This window comes from Bombus affinis, chromosome 12, assembly GCF_024516045.1.
Source record: "Bombus affinis isolate iyBomAffi1 chromosome 12, iyBomAffi1.2, whole genome shotgun sequence".
NCBI lineage: Eukaryota > Metazoa > Arthropoda > Insecta > Hymenoptera > Apidae > Bombus > Bombus affinis.
Window position 1 is genome coordinate 8076172 of NC_066355.1, and position 20046 is coordinate 8096217.

A 20046-nucleotide genomic window follows, 5' to 3' on the forward strand; every position below is an offset into this window, starting at 1 on the left:
TTATATAAAACCGACTAACTATTGCCTTGAGTTTCAAGAAAATATACAGTCTGCTATACGTGATAAAACCAGAAACCAAACAAAAAAACGTATCTATGTAAACATCTGTTACCGCCTGAATAGAATTATCTAATCGGAGTTAATCTAACAAAAGTGCGTAATCGTTTCGCGAGACTTGCGATTCCGCAAACTACAGGTGAGACCATAAATGAGATGCAATGGCGTCGATTGGTGAACGAGCGGTGAACCAAGCGTTAAAAAGCAGTATTTAAAAAGCTGTACTCACCGATCAACGATGTCGCAGGAAATTTGGTACACGTGCAACATAAATCAGATCCCCCGGGGATGATAGAGATACGGCACTCTAACAGCCACTCAGTCAAAGCCAAATGTCATAGCAATCCGCGCACTACATCGAGCCTCGTCGACGCGTGTCACGTCAAGGCAAAATTCAAAACCGAAATTCCGAGCATTGTCCTCGTGTCATAGCGTCAGTCACACGCGATTCCGAGAAACGCGATTTCCGCTGAAATCGCCTCGGTTCGGCCACTGCCCACGGCAAAGACAACATCGCACGTTCTACGACTTATTGAGATATAGTAAATACGAACGGCTGGAATCTAATTACGCGCGTCATCGACCTCGAGACACATAACAAACACTGTTTTTCTCCTCGTTCTCGCATCTCAAAGCACGGCACACTGCGTAATACGTAGTACGTCGCGCAACATTCGTCCACATGTTGTCCCGCCAAAAAGTTACGCAGGAAGAAGAAGAATATTCCTGGTCCACGGAATCCGCGAGCTCTGATTGGTTGCTCTTTTTGCAATAACGAATCATCTTCGAGAAATGTTTGGAGTTTGTACTACGCTGGTCAAGATGAGGTTAGGTAGACACCCGCGAATTGATGAACTCCGATATATGAGAAGAACAAATGTTTTTAATCGATAATTCAACTATTTTGTACGAAACGTTCCTTTCAGGAGAATGATTCTTTTGTTAAACGACGTTTGGTACACTGTCAACGCGATATTCGTCACTAACATGTCACTCCACGAGAAAAGACACTGATCACTCCGACACCTCCGACGCGTACAAATACGTGCTCTGTAAAAATCGAAGGGAAACGAAACGAGATGCTACGTGGATAGATGTCACTTTCACGGCCGAAAAAAACGCGGAAGCACACTATTTTCGAGTGGAGAACGAGAACGGACGTTATCACAACGTTTACCGTGTCGCGCGCAGCATGGAACTGATCGCTGCGTGCCACTGTATCTCCCCACTACCTCGCGTCCCCACCATTTCGCTCGGCACGTTACCGCGACAGAGATGAGGCACAGGTACATATCCAGAGAATAAATAATATTCGATACAACACTTCGTAGACAAGCAAAGGTAAATAATCCAAATGTAAGTCGATTTTATATAATATGTTTGATGTTTCGAAGCAATTCTCTTATGAAAAGAAATGGTTATAATTAATTGAAGCTTTTACTTCCTTAGAATATTATTTGCTTTCGTTACTCATAAAACGAAGGAGGAATGATTAATATAACAAAGTATAAATAAAGTTTTCATCGTAGAATTAATATATCACCATGAATAGATGAGTTCTTTATTAAAAAATTTCGGATATCGTCATTTCTGCAGGCAACAAGGAAAATAAACGACTGATAAAAAATAATAGTTATTTTGTCAATTTTTATGATAAAGTCATTGAAAAATAGCTCATTTTTATTGGAATGGCAGTGATTACCGAGTCTTCAAGTGATTTTTCTAAACATTAAATGATTAGAAAATATTAATTCTTGAGTGTTTAAACGATCAAAATTTCTTTGATTATCGGTAACAATTATTAACGATGATACTTACTTCGGTTATGAATAACCATTATTGATAATGAAAACGTTCTTTGGTTACGAATAATCATTATCAGCGACGAGAATATTTTTTCGTTACACATAACGAATATTGGTAACGCACATTATTTTTCATCACTAGCAAACATTATCCGTGTTATTGAAAAATTTTTTGGATACCAGTGACCATTACCAATACATATAAAATTTCTACTCCACCCTAGATGTTTTTCCAAATGACTAAAGCATCCAACAATAAAGTTCGGCTGCTTCGTCACTTTTCATAGTATCGAAGAGCGATAGATTCGCGAGAATCGAAAATCCCCTCGAATATTTAACACGTGCTCGAGGTTCGACCTTTCAAGACCAAGGGTCCTACCTTCCTTCACCCTAAAATGAACTCGAACCATACGGCGCGGGGCATTGTTACACCCAATCCCTCGATATCATCATTGTCGATTCATTCGACACGTTTGAAAGGAACTGTCCCTTTCTTCCTCCGCCGCGAAGCATATTCGTGAAAGATAGGCCAGATCGCAGGTGTCGTGCGACTCTTTTTCTCAAATCGAGAAGGAGCCAAGAGGAAGAAAGAGACGCGCTCCCTTTCTATTACGAGGGAAGAAAGAAACGAGGAACAGCCGGGCATGCACGTTAGCTCATATGCATCGCAGTCGACAGCTAGAATGTGATGAGACTTCCATGGCCATTGTCGCGAAATTCCGTGGACGTAATTTCGAGCAGCTCCGAAGCTCCGCGATAAATTGCACGCGCGATGAAAGAACCTTCTTCGTCGAAAAAATACGGAAAATTCATGAATTGTCTCTTAAATAGGATCTTATATAAGTAGACGCAACGTGTTCCATCAGTCTGCCACTATCAAGAATTAAGTCGCGGTAATTTATTTGTAGTGGAGACTTCGGTGAGCAACATTTTCAATGTAGGCAAATTGAACAGCTCGTAAGAAAAACGACTCCGATTAAACGAATAACCTTTATACCCTGTGTAACACAGATGATAAAATTTAGCATAGAGTTACATCGTAATTTCAAGTATTCCGTTTGGCAAAATCGTCGAGTAACAAACCGGGAAGAAAATCTGACGAACGATTGATTCGCACTTGAGCACAGACGCGCCGTTCAAATGGCAAACCATTATTTCATTATGGCACGAATTAGTGATTATTTCTGCGCAGGCGTCGGCGAACCGCAGGAAACGATTATTAAGCCTGAACCGTTGTCTTCTTCTCCGAATGAGATGCAATTTATAATACGGCCGTTTGTCCAGCGGTATCTAATTGCATTCACTCCCAAAGATCTCCGGATATGCATCTAATTGTTACAGTTGTTCCCACTTAAACGTAACTTTGCATTCCTCTGTCTCAGTTAATTCTGCCATTGTGCTTGGATCTTCATTTAGCCGTCGGTAATCCAGAGCAATTAGACAAATTATCCGAATCCTAGTTCTATAGAGCCGTTCCGAAAAATCTTCCACGATTCTATGAATCGAGGAGATGGTAACGCACGTAGCCTCGACCATCATAAAATCATCATTCTATTTGCTTCAATGAAATAGGCGTCCCCCAACGAGATATCGAGTTACCTTCTTCATTGGATCATCAATAAAGGCAATTGTTATCGGCACTGCTTTCTCAAGCAGCGCTTCTCTGGTCTCAAAATATCAGCACTTGAGTATGCGAACACCTTGCTCGATTTGCAATAACAGTACGTAAATGTCAGAGCAATATGTGAATTAATAGGAAGCTAACGATAATTAAAAGTATGTCTATCAACATCCTCCGTACTTTAGCAGCAGGATAACGAATAATCGTAAAATAGATCATGCCATAATGCTTTACGACAGTTCTGAGGATAAGTATATTCAGAGGATAAAATCATTATCGGTGCTCCTATTTGTAATTTTATAACTGAATTATAAATGATCAAGTGTCCATATACTTTAGAACGCTGTCTTCAGAACATGTGTCTTCGGCCATGACTTTCACGTTGCAATCGTCGAATAAACAATTAACCGCAGACCTAAAGAATCGAATATATAGAAGCGGTTGAAACCCGAACAGGGTTGTCTCGGTTCTCTAGACATCGATTCACGATTTTTAATCAACGAGGAGGAAAACGCGCCTCGGTCAGCGCACGCGCCGCTTCTTATATCGCCTTAAGAAGACAATTGCCGCGGGAAGAATGGCACCGTAAATGTGATAGCGGGATAAAAGAATACGGAATAAGAACGGCTCGCTTGGTGACCGAGACGGTGTTGGTGCTCGTGCACGTACACAAAGAGGCGGGTTTGTGAACCGCGATGGTGGAGGAAAGCCGAGGGGGCTCGCTGGTGGCACCGTGGCACCTATACATTTAAATAAATAGCGTTTCATTATAACTTTTGTGCGCGCGTTACTGTCCGCCTGACAATGCCTGAAACAAAGCGCCCTTCCATTGTTTTCGAAATAAAAGAGCGCCGGCCCCACGGCATGGCTGCCGACGACGACGGCCAAGCACCGTCCATGCCGTCTCCAGCTTAGAATCGACACCGTCTTCCTGAGCTTTGCAGGACACTACATCGTCCTCTACGATTATCCTACTTAATCGGTTGGTTAACGTGTTCATCGAGTACGACATGAATTCGATTTGTCACATATGTTTAGATAATGTGTATGGTACCGATTTAAATATAAATCTCTCATTCGGATTAATCATGTTGCTTGCGAATATTTATGCAATAATTCATATTTTCACAAGCGCAACCGAAGTAACGGGGGTTAAACAAAAAATTGTAGAATATTTTATAGGTGTATTTTTCGTTATTATGTGTATTCTATATCTTTAAATTTCGCATAAAATTCATTGCCTGGACTGCTATATGCTAGCAAATAATTATATAAACAACACATCGATAAGATGATTTCAAGTTGTTTGAATTCGAATCGCTGAAATGCAGACTTATTATGTATAATAGTATCTTAAATATCACGATGATCGTGATCAAAGAGTATATTAAAAATTAATACGCTGCAGCCTGAACGGATAAAAGCGATCGTCGACAGAAAGGATTCTCGCGTAAGACGCGAGCGTAAGGGATAAGAAAGTGTGTCAAACGCACAAAATAGAAATCTCCAGGATGGTGAATAAGAATCGCGATGCAGCATCGCGCAAATTTCAGCAAGAGGGATTGCAGCAAATTCCGATGCAATAAAAATCGCAGGCGCGGCATCTGCAAATAATGTATACGAGGTACGCGTGTACGTGCACACTTGCTGCGCGAACTTCCAGAGTGCATAAAGGCTCGGTAAATGTGGCTCGCGATATTGTGCACGCGGCCCGCTTTGTAAGGAGCGAGGCTGCCGTCTTAATATCGCGGGAGCAAGGATTAACCGCGAGACCCGTCTAAGAATGGAAGGATCACGGTGGGATTCTAATTAAACGGAAAACAGCTTCATTAAGTTCGTAACCGCCTCGGGGCCATGCTTCGTGGTTCCGTACCTGTGCCATGTTAGGGCGAACCTTTGGATGCATGAACTATGTAACGATGAGTCATGTATTTCGCCCTAATTACGTAACTGTCTGGACGTGTGTAGGTATCATCAAGGCGCAGATCGATTAGGATGGTATTTTCCAACGATATATTCTTAATACTGCATTATCGTTGTCTTAGCTAAAAGGATGAGCTGGATGATCTTGGAAGCATAAACCACGTATTCCGCCCTAATTACGTAATCGCCTGCACGCGTGCAAGTATCATCAAGGCACAGGTCGATCGAACTGATACTTTCAGAACGATATATTTTTAAAACCGTATTAATGTATCTTTAGAAAAGGGACGATCAGGATCTAGATGACACATTTCCAGATTGTCTATGTTTATCGGCAGTGATGCTGATACATCGATCAACGTCGTTCATTTCCTTTCGATTCAATCGGATCTAGTCGAGCTCATCAGATAGCGAAGAATCGATATTAAACGTAATTTTCGTCGCACTCGAATCGAGGCTGGCTTGTACCAGTTGGATATTTATAAATCCAATAGACGACGCGGTTCCGTGTATTTTCGCGATTTCACGTGTGGTTTCCATCGCATGTTTAAAAGGGGAAAAAGGGGGGGAGGCAAGGTAGATGAGGCGCGCACGGTGCGACAGAATCAAAAGCGGCGCAAAGTTGTCGTGGATGTAGTTACAGTGGCTTCGTTACGTGTCGATTTGCCGCCCAGTTGAAAGACACCAATTTATAATTATTGCATTGAATAGTCCGACACCGGTGCACGGTAACTCTCTCCCATTCGATATTACCAACCATTGTACAGTTTAGATTCTATGCAGTCGATGCTCTCTTCACACTACCTTCGCGCAGCTTGTTTCCCTCTACCGCTCTCTCTTTCGTTTTCTGATTCCTCGTTTCCTTCCACGATCTCTGTCATTTCCTTCCCACCTCAACAAAACTGCTCCCGATTGTTTGTTACATCGCGTGTTCCAGCAGAATACCGACTTAACTTTGCCAGTATATCTGGTGGGCCATTCTGAATAAAGAAAGGTCATATACATCGTGGTTATTGGCGCGTGAGTTTTTGATTTACTTGAAGAGAGCTAGTACGCGTATCTTTCTTTCTTTTAACTTATAGGTATATGCCAAAGGAAGTGTTCAAAATCATAGCTTTTCTCTATTCATGCGATGTTTTAACGGTTCTTGCCAGCCTATTCTAGAAATCAGCGTATTCTACATTTGAAAATTGAAGAGGCATTGTGAACACAGACTGAACCACTGAACTGAGGTTAACGATTTGAAATGTAGAATCAGGCTGAGTGTCGCAAGCAGTCTGCTGCTCACCCTTGCCACGAGTCTAGTGCGATTCAGAATAATCTACCACGCATACTGATACAGTCGTTCCTTGTGCAACACTTTGTGTACCACATCCGTCGTAAGAACCGACGCAGAACAAGCATCATACCATGGAGGATCAACGTCTACCTGAATACCGCGTGTTCCTAGAATTCCGTGTGTTCGTCGATCGGTGATACAATTAAAGGGACATCGAAAAGCAGTGGGAGAAGCTTAAAAAAGAATGCACCGCACACTCTGGTCGCACCCCTTCAATTAACGCTTTCCAGAAGCTTCGCCGGTGGTTGAAGGGCTGCGGGAAAAAGAGCAACGAGACAAAGGGCCGGCAGATTGGCGATTGCAATTTGCAGAATGGAACCGCGAGGATGGGCGTGCGGATCGGAGGAGAACGAAGAGCAGAAGAACGGAACGGAACGAGCTTGTACAGCTAGGAGAAGAGAGGTTCGGAGGGCAAACGTAGGAGGAAAAAGATGGAAAGGGGTTGGAGGGGGCGGCTGCGGAAAGGCAGAGGCAGAATGCAACGAATTCGAAAAGAGCGGAGCCCTGTGCCTGCATACGTAATGCCATCGGGCCATTGTCAACCGGCGCCGGCCCCCTTTTGTCTCGCGCGGGGGCAAGGGGGTCGAGAGGGGGATGGGCGAAAGGGCAGAGCTGCCCCCGGAACCAGTCGCGGGAAAATTCTGATCGCAGCCAGGGACCGATATCGATCTTCGGCCGATCATTTGCATGCTCATTGTTCGAGCATTCGACGGCGAAAATTCCGGCGACGACGCCCGGCATCGCCGTCGAGAACAATATTCTCCGCAGCCGCGGCCTTTTCTTTTCATATCACCGCAAGGTCTAAGAGTTGGCGCGCAGGGCACAGGTGTCCGCGGCGATAATCGTTCGCCGCGGTTCTTCCGCCATTGTTTATCGGATGCCGACGTTTTCACGTCGATTGGACCTTTGTACTTGGACGCCGTTGTCGGAACAGACACGAAGAAGGAATTATTTGGGTAAGGTAGAGTCGTTTGAGCCAGCAGGACATAGCGAAGCAGGGTTATTTCAGTCGCCCGAACTTCAACATCTTTGAATTCAATCTTCAAGCTCGTTCATAATATTCGAACTTATATATGTATTACGAGGCAACATTAGTGCGCGATATAACGACAAAGGAGCGAGAAGGAAATTTTCCCAACGAGGAGAAAAATCAAGAAACGAGGAACTGATTCGAACAACAGTATGGCTGATCTGGATGCGCGAAGAGAGTCCACCGTGTTCTATATCGGTAGCTGTGTTTTTCCAGGCGGCAAAAATCACGGGAAGGAAATCACCGATCGCGAGAACGCGCGGTATTCGTCTTCTGACAAGCCGAATTAATTCGCGCGTGGAGGCCGCCTCCGCGATACCGACAGACGTTCGTCTATTACGAGGATGAAAGAAGAGCACCGAGGGTGGATGGGCTGGAGATGGTAGAAGAGACAAGCGGAAAAGTAACAGACGGAGAGAAAGGCGGAGCGAAGAGAAAGGGAGACATCGGTGCACATATTTTTATGTCATCGCAGTAGAGGCGATGCATTGTTGTCGCGAGACAAAGGCAAATGTGGCGGAAAAATTGCGGAGGAAAGGCGAGGCGCGGGGAATCCTGGCACTGGGATGGGTGTCGGACGGCGAAAAAGAGCGAAGAGGGATGGAAGATCCCCTGGAGGGAGTAGGGTGCTACACGCACGCGACAAAGCGGAATAGGTTAATGCCGGATCTCGCACGATTGCATGACGATCCTTTCCACGGAACGTTCCGCGAAATGTACGCTCGCTGAATAAATTCTAAACACAAACAGAAAGTTCCCTGCGTAAAAATCATACCGCTCTTGGTCATGATTCACAGTCAGCCGAATTAGTCATCGAATATACGTATGTATATATAACTAAAATTTATTTAATAAATTATAAGAAACCCGTTGCTATTTTAGATATTAACGCGTAACTGATCACGATAGCGATTATTATGCCACGTGAACGAACGCACAATGTGTCCAGCTTACGGATAATCTAAAAGATAAAAAAGATAATATATCGCGTGTTTCGTTTAAAATCGCTACAAAAATAAAGATCGCTAAGATATGACAGATTCCATCTCATCATTTACGGTTTAATATTTTTCCTTTATTCGAGCTACGATGAATATTTTATACGGATTTCGAGCCATCATCCTGGACAAGAATATTTTCTGAAACGTATGTCGGGACGAAGGAAACGACTCCTAACGTGGGATAGAGGGAGAAATGAAAAAAAAAAAAAACGAAATCGGGGTAGAGGAGACGTAGCAACTACAATTAAGCCAGTCAGTCCGTGGCTGAGTTGTTCCATTGAGAGAATTGGCCTGCACAGGCAGCCAACTATCGAGCAGAATTGAGAGCCGGCGGGGAGATTTCGCAGATTATCAAGCATCAGTTGCCGGGAAGAATAAGCAACCGCCAACCGTCATTTAACTTTAACGCTCGAACTGCCCTCGTCCGCACCCCCGGCAACCCCCGAGGGCCTCCGTTGGTCCATGCTAATTAAATCTGCCTACGTACCTACCCCGTCCACGGTATTGCCCTCCGCTGGACCTCTTCGTCGACCTTCTACCCCTTCGAGCCATTCCGATGATACTACTTTACTTACGTGTGCACTCTGACTCCATTGTATCCGCCATCTTATTAGCATCATTATTTTTTGCAACCTCCTTTTCCAAAGTTTCGAAACTCACTAATATACATAGTCGTCTGTCAGGCGGTTCCAGGCATTCCGCTCGTGTCTTATTAATTGGAATCTTTTGTGAGCTGTATAGAAAATTTTTTTGTTATTTAATCGTCGCGATAAATAGATAATTTAGATCGAGCTAATACTTGTTTATCGTGTTAACATCTACGTGATAGTTATTATCGATAGTCGCAAGAAGAACTTGCGTGTATTGGAACAATCCAGACCTTTCGTAAATATTAATATTAAAATAACGATCTTTAACGTAACGCAAGGAATTATCCGTATCGAGGTAATAAAGAGACAACCTGGAACTTTCGCAATGGTTTCTCGTTCAAATGAAAACGTCTGGCAGTGTCTATTCTGCTGATTAGAATCTTGCATTATCAGCGAATAGGAAGAAAGCTGTAAGCATACGTCGGAAAGATTCGTGTCAAGGAACGTAATGCCCTCGAATAAAAGCGCTCAAAGTTCTACGGAGGACTCTGTGCAGCATTCATATCCGTTATTTCCTGAAAGCAGCGTGGAGCGTGCGACGCTGTCTGACGCATAAGCGACCGGAACTACTGGCTTACACGACCCACTATCCTGTGTAAGTTTCCTCGCGTGTTCCGAATATTCTCGCTCGTATATGGAGCAACGCGCCGACATCCTCTGTTTGCTATCGTTCAAACTTGCAAAGATATGGCAAGCAGTCTCGTAAATGTTAAGATGGATCTCTTGTTTTGATCACGTAGAATTCGATATACGGACAATTCCAAGCACGATGCATAATATAAACTTGCACTTGTGTAGAATTTGATCACCTTCGAGTTTCGATTCGATTGTAAATTTTTCTTGCAGCGTAGACGCCTGCGAGCGTGTCTTAGCGATGGCACTCTCGTATTCATTTGATTCAGCTATGCAGCTTACTCACGACGAAACGCAGGGTAAAGCGCAGGACTATGTGTTATTCGTTTCCACAATAGCGTCATTGTTGGAGCATTGTGCTTCCACCCCATTCCGTAGATTCGTCGCGAACACTTTATCTCCTACTCCTTGCTGCTCGCGAATACACGTATACGTGTTTTACACGCACGAGCACCCTTGTCCTTCTGCTTCTTCTTCTTCCTCCTTATTCCGCTGCCATCACCATTACGTCTGTACCGATTCATAACTCACGTTTCTATTCCTCCGATTATTACGCGGAAAGAAAAATTCGTCAATATAAAATCGTCGATAGGTGGTGATTTTCCATGCTGAACGTTTTTTCCTTTCGATTCTCTCTTCTTCCTTACGTGGCTATTCTCTATCTTATCGAAAATGATTTTCTTTCGTATAAGAAAAATAACCGCGATTAATAGGCTTGCAAAGACAAAAAAAAATGATTAAACGTAGAGACACAAGGCGTGATTATAAAAATCAAACTAACACGGAAAACGATGCTCCAATTGTTTGGAGCGGTGCGTAAGAAAATTCAGAACGATCGTCAGAATTTCGTACACATAATTTAGGCATTTTTATACCGATAAAGATGAAGAATCGGTGAAAAGGTATCGGCATGTCGGTAGAACGAGATTCTGAACAGCGAAGATCCGGAACGTCATCCGGACCGTTAAATCCAAGTCTATAACTAACGTTATCGAGTTTCCAGTATCACGTCTAAGCTAGTATCACAGCTATAGCGGGTTGTGAATCTAAATGCGCGCTCCGCGAGCATAAACCTCCGCGAATTACTATGTGGCTCGTCCAGGAACGATGCCTGATTAACGACGGCACGATATTGTCCCGGGGTTGCTCGAAAAGGGGGACAAGGGACAGTAATGCGCTCATCTCCCGTGCACAATAGAACAATGCGTTCCATAAGTAAAGCGCCACTACTCTCACGAAATATACACACGCACGCTGTTCTGCCAGTGTGTACGCGCCTTCGAATGAACTCCACACTTAAATGCCCTGAGTATTCACGGTGAAACCCGTTCGGATGGTCTGCAGGCTCGAACACCCCGACCAACGATCGGATTTTGCCTCTGTTTTTCTGCTTCTCTTTCGACTTGAATATTCGTAAACAAGTCGACATTCGAAAGGCGGACGATAGGATTTTATTTTCGATTCTTTGACGTTTCGCGATTTAGGTTATTCGCCAACTTGTGATTCGAGATTCAAATGGCGAGCAACGAGGTTCTACTTTCAGTTTCTCGATCTTTCCACGTCCTTAAACATCCAAAGTCGCTAACTAATCGAGATTCAAATGTAATCTTGGGTCGTTCAAGGGCGGCAGCCAATTTGGCGGATAAAGAAAGGCAAAGAACTCGATTGGAAGACGAGTTGTAGGACGATTGGGAAACAGTGGTATTAGCCAACGACTTGGCGGACATCGGGAAACCACTTAATTCCCCAAAGTAAGAAAGCGGCTCGGAAGTCGGCGCCTAAAGTTCACAATGTTCAAGGAAGGAGAACGAAAAGACGGACGGACGCGCAACAACGAGGAAACAATGAGTCGCCGTCGGCCGAGGAGGACGAACGAGCGAGCCACCGTCGAACAATGCACCGAAACAATACGAGGAAGGAGGATGCCATCGCGTAACAATGTGCACAATAGACAGATGGGTATACAGAGAAACGAAGATATATATATTATAGTAAAACATAAATGTTTCCTTATTTTAAGCTATTAATGAAATAAAATAATTTCATCCGCGTTCCAATGAATCTCTATAAATATTCTCGAGTACTTTCCTCAACCGAAAACCTCTATCATCCCTTCAACGTCTCCTCGGTCGCTGGCCATTAAGCCTTCCAAGTTTTGTCTCGCTAGCTGGCCGCCAATGCTGAGGAGTAAGACGCGAAGACGGGAGGAAAGTGAAGCGGAGAAAAAGACGAAAGGTCGAGGTCTGCACGAAATTCGAAGAGCTATAACTGATCTGACGCGAACGACGTTTCGATTTCGAAGTTTGTTATCTAGAAAAATGATAAACGTAAAAATCTTTGCTTAAACCATTAAGGATAAAGTAGTAAAATGATAGAGTAGAGTTTGTATAAACGCAACGTTAGCGGAATGCAGAAACGAAGTAAGGAACGATCTTATTATTTTATCGAATTTAGAATTGTACGCGTTAGAATTATAGGTGTTGCTAGATATTCGTTGCACGAGTCAAGGATATCAGGAAAGAACCGTATAATTTAGAGAATTTCTTCAGGCCTCGTTACTAGATTGCGAATGTTCATACATTGATGGGAAATTTAAAGATAGGAAAATTGTACAAAATGCAGGTAATACGAAGAAATATATAAAATATCCACAATAAAGGGAGCACGATATAACGTTTAGTAGATGCAGCAAATTTCTATTTAGGTTACATCTGTTTTATCATTTCGATGAAAGTATGAACTTACGTAAACGTTCGCGATCTATTTCGAAGGTAAATCAAAATGCGAAGAAGAAGCAGCGATCGAGGAAAATATATTAACAGAAAAAATGACTTTTCTCGGCTTGTAAATTTTTACAATTGATCAGCGTGACTTCTGAACGACTGGTAGAACAAAACGAAACACGTATTCAGTGTTCTACGAAAAGTAGCAAAGCGGTGGAAAGTCAAGGTAACCCAATTCGGAGGTAAAAAATCGAGCACGATCGTCCGCGGGGCAAGAAGACCCTTAAGGCGTGTCCACGTGCAGAAATCGCAACGCATGCTGGCCGGCTGCTGCGAGCTTTATGATCGAAAGAGAGATCGCGCGGAGGATGGGTTAACAATGCGCTGGAGCGAGAAGGAGAATGTCAAGTGGACATTGTTGACGGTGACAATGCCGCTGAAATTGCCGGAGAACAAAGAGGTCTTACGATGACGCTGCTGGCGGACGAGCGAGCGAGCGAGCGAATTGAGCGAGTTGCTCGTGGACAGGGACTTCCCGTATATTCTCCTGCATACTGGCCCGCTCGCTCTTCGCGCACACTCTCTCTTTCTTCCTCTGCGTCGAACCAAGCGGCAGAGAACCGCGTTTCGTCTTCGTCGTTTGGCGAACACATCGTACGCCACCCCTTGTGTATCGCATGGCATTATAACTATCGGCTCTATCGCGACGCCTGTGTCGATACTCGTGAATTAAGCACCTTGATCCATTAAGGATCGGCGTACTCGTGTGTTCGGAGTTAACGGGTCTGTTTGGCATTGTTTTAACGCCGCTGTGACCGTGTGCAGCGCCGTTAATACGACGGCTGATAACGCGTTAACGGCATTACGTCATCGTTTACCGAATACAAGCAAACGGTTCGCATATCAATCAGACGTAAACCGAATGATTGTTTCCACCGTTCGATCACCAACACGTCGATTCCACGATTTGGTAAGCAAATTCTCGAAAATGTGTAGAAAGGTTGCAGTTATAGCCATTTAATGAGACTCGAACTATTATTTTGCGTTATTCGATTGCTATTTGACGAAGAAACGCGTCTTTCATTCCTTTTTTTTTTTTTTTTTTTTTGGTAGCAGTAATTCTGACCTCGTTATTTCCATGGGAATTAATTAGCAGCGAAAGGAGGTGGAATTTAACCGACTGGTATTGTTTAATCACGTGGACAGGCCAATGTCGAGGAGTTTGCAAAAGGTGCAAGGTTCGTTAACGAAACCACTAAGTATTATCACAAAAGTAAAAATTCCTAGCGTAGGGAGAAAAATACTCCGTCGGTCGAATTGCTTTCCTAATTATTCTTATTACTATTAATTTCCCAATTAAGCTATTCAGGCTGTCGGCGAATACTCTCTCCTAAATTCTTGTGTGTCCCTAGGCGGCTACCTACGCTGGAATAATACGTCTCGCGATACACAGTTAGGGATCGGGCGAAGTCAACGAAAGGTCGTTCGGGGGCGAGCTACGTTCGACGATTTACTGATTTCGATAAGAGTCGAGTCAACCTTCTTTTTCTTCTTTCTTTTCTTTCGCAGCCCAGCTACATGATCCTAACCGAGATTTTTTCATCGAGACGCTGCAACGTATAAACTTCGATACTTGATCGATTTTACGACTCGGCTGTATCGCGGATGCTACTGTACGAGCGGAGCTCGAAAGTTCGACGCTGCGCTTGTGTTCTTTGCTCGCGGAGAAATGTACGGGCACGAGTACATTTTCATCTGTCTATAGGTGGAACCGCGGGCCGAGAGAGAACGAGAGAGAAAGCGTCCGGAAGAGCACGGGAGAGAGTCGTATATACGTATATATACATCTGTATATACATACAGGTATACATCGCCATCGTTCCGTGCTTTCATTCGTTCGCGGAAAGAAGTAAAGAGCTTTGTCGCCGCGGCATCAAAAGCTTGAATGACGCGTCGATGAAAGAAGGAAGTATCGGTACAAGAAACTGCACAGTGAATACTGAAAAGAATGTAGTCACGGGAAGAAGGAGGACAAGGGGCAGGGGGGAGCAGAAGCGGGAGAAGGAGTTAAAAAGGAAAGGAAAAGATAGCGAAAACGGGAAAGCAAAAAAGGAGGGTACCGGAGGAGTATTGCGGGTAGAAAACCTTGCAGGGAAAGACCGATAAAAGTTTCTGCCTCGAGACGGATATTGGAAATACCTTCTTCCTCCGATCGACTACCGCGATTTATTAATTAATTCATTCGCCTATCGCGCCAAATCGACCAAATAGGACAAAATTCCAGCAACTTGGCGAACGGCCATCGAAAATGATAATATCGCAGCGTTGTTTCGTTTCCACTAAACTCTCGTAACAACTCGTGATATCACGATCGCGGTTACGATTTGGTAAAACGAATCGATGGATTACATCATTGCCAGGCCACGGTCGAGTTCCAATAGCTAAGTCAAGCATGCCGGATTTCGTTGAACTATTACGAGTATTCAAAGAGCGAGCCTTGTTGCGTATACAAGGTGTCCCGTATAGCTGGCCCGTGGAATCACGACGAAATGACGTGAAGCTGGGAGAGCAGAGGAGAGGAGAGAAGACTGAAAAGCCGTACCCGCGGCAGCGTATGCAGATAATCGGTACAAAGCCTTTCGTCGAATGACAAAGGAGAGCACTGGCCAGCCTCGTGGTTCTCTTGCATCTATATGCCAACGCATGCATACACGCTCGCATTCAGCCGGTATTATTATACTGGATGGCAGCATGCTGCTAGGAAAGGCCCAGTTCCTAACGGCTTTATTCTACTCGTTAAAACGAGATAAAGCTTCCGCGGTGATTCTTATGATTTTGTCGTGGATTCAAGGAAACATCTATGACATCGCGAGGAACTCTGCGTAATACTTTTCTACTTGTACGCTACCGTTATGGACGTGGTTGAGTCGCTTTAATTATTTACCAACGGGTACTGCTACCGACGCAATCGTCAGAATCGTCAGAGAGACGAAGACGGGAAAAGAAACTGTTAAGATTATTAGATGTATAAACGGAGGAACGCGTGGATAAATTGTAAAGTGGGAAATATATTTTAATACAGAAGTGTAAGTACAAGTAGGGATATAATTTGAGCTGGTTCAGATTCGCACGCTAGCAGTGTTACTCTATAACTGAAAGCCCCGAAGCCGTCGTCGCCTGTCTACTGTCTATGGTCTGCCTTCGTCCCATTGTCTATACGCTGTCGATGGCTTCAGTGCTTGAGAAAACTAAAAAGACCAGATGTAGAGTTTTCTTAGAAGTGGTGACCACTTCTACAGAAACATCATTTAGAATAAATGAATTTCTGATGGAAATTGCAGCAACAACTATCGTTAATAAGCATTATCTTTTACTCTAGAATTTGTTAATCAAATAGAGGAACAAATACGAGGTAAACAAAAATTGCGCGCTTGGCGAGATACTGCGAAATGCTTAGAAAGGTTGGAAATGCAGCCAGTGACCGAGGTGCAGCGTGCGCTTTCTCGATCGCGTCGACAACGCGTCAGAAAGCAACATCTTATTTCGATAAAAGTCGCGGAAGTCTATTAATCACTGGAGCGCATTGTGACATTCAACGGAGCGGCATTCAGGGTTTCAATATTATCGATACTCAACAGCGGGGCCAGCATCCGCGTCTATTGAAAGAGAGTTTATCAATAGAGTGCAGGACACTCTTGCTGTATCCGCCTCCAAAGCGTTCTAAGCTCGGCGACGTACCTACGATCTTTCGGAAACGATGACCGTCGCCAGGAAAAAAATCTTTTTACGCAGGCTAAACGTGACTGGCAGTTCGACACGGGAACGCTGCATTCAACGATTTCCAATTAATATATCGTATAATAGACAGCCTTAAAAGCTTTTATCTCTCTGCAGCGGTTTCACCATCCAAGCACGTACGCAAAAGTAGGATGAAACTAATCTGGGTTAGTATGGTTAAGGGGATTTTCGAGAAAGCCACAAGTGGTCGAGACGGATACTATTCTTCCTTATGTGAAACTTCGATTAAGCTTATACGTCGGAAATAATTCATGTTAATGCCGACGAGCGGCTAACTTTCAGGGAGTGTGAACGTTCATGGTCAGACACACCTATTGCCCCTCCTATGGAAGATCGATAACGAAAGACAGGCTTCGGCTACTTTAAGGAGGATCCAGACGTCATGGTCAGACGTTGTCTTCAATTCGAGTAGACACGGAAGAAACAATACATTTCGAATAGTCTCACTTTCGTCTTAAGGAGAACGATTACACCATTACGTTTCTCCTGGAATTGCTCGAGTCAATGCACTTACTTCTTAAGAAGAAAGAATACCTCGTATTCAGATATTCGGATAATTCAGACATTCCAACGATGCTTCAACGGATGCAGAAAAATTCACGTTCATGTACTTTTACTTTCTGATCGATCTTAATTATCAGCGGTACTTTCGAGCTCGTCAAAGATATCGCACGCAGCGTGAAAGTCTCCCTGCATCGGCGTTTGATACGAATCCTCCGTTAATCCGGCCAGCATAGAAAAAAACACGAAAAGCCCGACGAATTCGCGGAATGCACGGTTTCCTGACCAACAGACGATTCTTTCCACGGTCCAGTTAGACGATACAGAATTAAGCTCGAAAAGTACTCTGCGAGTACCGGGACGATGGAATACCGGGCCTATAGAGCTATAAACAGCGACAAAAGGATACCGAGTGGGCGACGAGCATTGAATGTACGAGAAAGGATTGTATGCCAGCGAACGATGCTGACGATGGTAGCGACGTTGCTGTTGCTTTTGGCATACGTGTGTCACGTACGGTGTGTCTGTCTGCGGCCTGCTTTTCGGTGTATCCGCGCTGCCGGCAGAAAAGAGGAGTATTTTAGCTCGCGTCCATATGAACGTAGGGACGAAACAATGTAGCTTTTGTGCGAGAAAGGAACGGAAAAGCAAAGCCAAAGAGAGAGCCTAAGAGCGATTGAAATGCTCGGCCGTCTGTCTCTTGTTCTCCACCGCCTCCCTTCATCGTCCCACCCTCTTTATCTATTCTCTTTTCTTCCTCTGCGTCTTTGCCGCTCCTGTCTTTTTACCACTCAGCCATCTACGTCGTGCTTCTTCCTTCGCTTCATCTTTGCTTTGATCGCAACACTGCCAAACTGCGAGCGATCGCAAACGCGTACACCTTCTTCTCGGACAAAGATCATCCATTCCGAAACTCTTCGTTCTTTATACACGATTCGCCTAACTCATAAACCTTGACCTTTTGGAGTTAGCTGCAAGAAGACAGTCGTGTATACCATATAAATCTTGTTTTCTTTTAATGTAGCACACGATAAGATGAAATAAAATGACATTTCTTGTGTACAAGGTTGCGAAACAACTATCGAATTGAGAACGATTCGTTACTACCCCCAAAGCCGAAGACGACAAAGAGATTCTTTTTTTGGTCGAACCTCGAAGAGAAGCAAGGATGTCAGAATGAGAAAGTAACGACGCGCGGAGCGAAGACGCGGTTGGCAATAGAAGGGTGGTATGTGCAAGAAGGGCAAGTATTGGTAGACACAGATGTGAGGGGTGGTTGCAGGTTGATAGTCAAGACTGCCTTCAGATTCCAGAGTGAAGCATTGTGTCCCGAACGCGCATTGTCCTCCCGTCACCGGCAACTCGACAATGCCGAGTCCGTAAGTTAGTAACCCTACCGTAAAAACTTATCTCCACCCCAAACCATCGACCTCCAGCCTCCATGATTCCGTTCGATTTCCAACCACCTCCCGCCAACTCTTCCGCTTTTCTGTCCTGGCTCGTGACTTCTGCTGCTTTTACTCTTCCTCCTCCCTTCGATTGCAAGAATCAACGATCTGTGTCTACGATGTTCTTGTGTTCTGCCAGCAACAAGACAAAGGTCTTCGTCGGAGCTTCGAATTCCGCTCCTCAAATAAATAGAGTCGTAAAACACACTGACGGCTAATGCCAAGAGATTAATAACTAAAATCCCTGTTCGAACCGAAGAACGACTAATAGTAAAACAGGTTCTTCCTTTTCTTAATTAATGAAATTTCGTCGTATGATTTTTCAAGTATAACGTAGCAGTTCTACAACTACGTCGATTGATGGTAGGGAGCCGAAGAAGTCGATCGTCAGCAGGCAGAGAAACACTCTGGGATCGGAAGCGAACGTCCTGGGCACCGGATACAAACATTAGGGGTTGGCGGGTGGTCCTCTCGTTGGGACTCAAGTTGCCGAGCAGCCGGACAACGCGTGGTCGCCGGACAAAGCTCTTCTAATTGTCCCCATCAACGACGAAGAATGGACCGCGGGCCTGCCGCTGACAATTTCATTTGTAATTTGCATAAGGCTTATTAAAATCACAATGGACGTGGACCCAGAGGGATGCTCGATCGAGGTGACCGCAGCCTTCTTTTTTGGACTGCTCGATAGAGAATAATCACGGTCACCGCTGTGCTGGTAATTGAACTTCAATAAGGAGCGGAACTCGTTTCGACCATTCGCGTCAACTACTGCTAATAAAAAAGATAATCGACGAGAAATTTAAATCGTTGTGAACTTACGTTTGAAACGGCTGACTCGTTCGCTTCTCTTATCCATGATTATATCCAAGAACACTGAACGCACTGTTACACTGTATTTCGTTGTCTAACGGATCGTAATAAAAGAGGTAATAAGAAAAGGATAGATGCGTAAAAAAATATCGAACGAAATTTTTCTAATAAAACGGAAGACGAATAAAAATGTGTCACATATGAATGAATCGTGAAAGAAATAATATAATAAGAAATGATAATAGGTGATTGATGTAGAAATGAAATTAATTGAAAGGTACGTATGGCAGGATTTGTCACACCGATGATTCCACGTTTGTCGAAATGTGTCGCGCACGTGAGACGGCGCGGAACTGAACCATCTCAAAACGCTATCATATCGCGCGCCGCCACATTCCCCCACCACTTTCGACCAAAATGCGTCTACGCATCTCTTATTTATGCCGCTATAAAAGATCGTTTCCATTAGAATGTTAATTATTGTGGGAAAAAGCAAATCGTCTCACGACCTAATAAAAATATTTATATTACTTATCTAAATAAGAGGAGTAACACGAACGAAAGGGAAGAGAATCGTTACCGTAACAATTGGTTTTATAATATTTTTTTAATATCTCTTAATATATGAGAACATAGCAGATATTTGTATTAAATGATAGCAAATGATACAATTCGGCTTCGTATGAAATCAATGCCTAACTCTAGGA

General features: G+C 43.9%; 1 protein-coding gene across 14 annotated transcripts in view; it reads right to left on the bottom strand.

The window, feature by feature from the left end:
* Positions 1-19795, bottom strand: part of LOC126922562 (transcription factor Sox-2) — a 359193-nt gene extending 339398 nt beyond the window's left edge. For 4 of the 14 annotated variants that reach the window (XR_007712832.1, XR_007712829.1, XR_007712827.1 and 1 more), the window contains exons 1-2: positions 19349-19793; positions 287-1458 (exon numbers count right to left, since the gene is read on the bottom strand). The gene's annotated coding sequence lies outside the window, so the exon portion shown is untranslated. Of the gene's footprint in view, positions 1-286; positions 1459-19348 lie in introns of all 14 variants that reach the window. The other 10 variants (XR_007712841.1, XR_007712840.1, XR_007712836.1 and 7 more) reach the window with 5 other exon arrangements.
* Between the last annotated feature and the right edge of the window lie 251 nt (positions 19796-20046).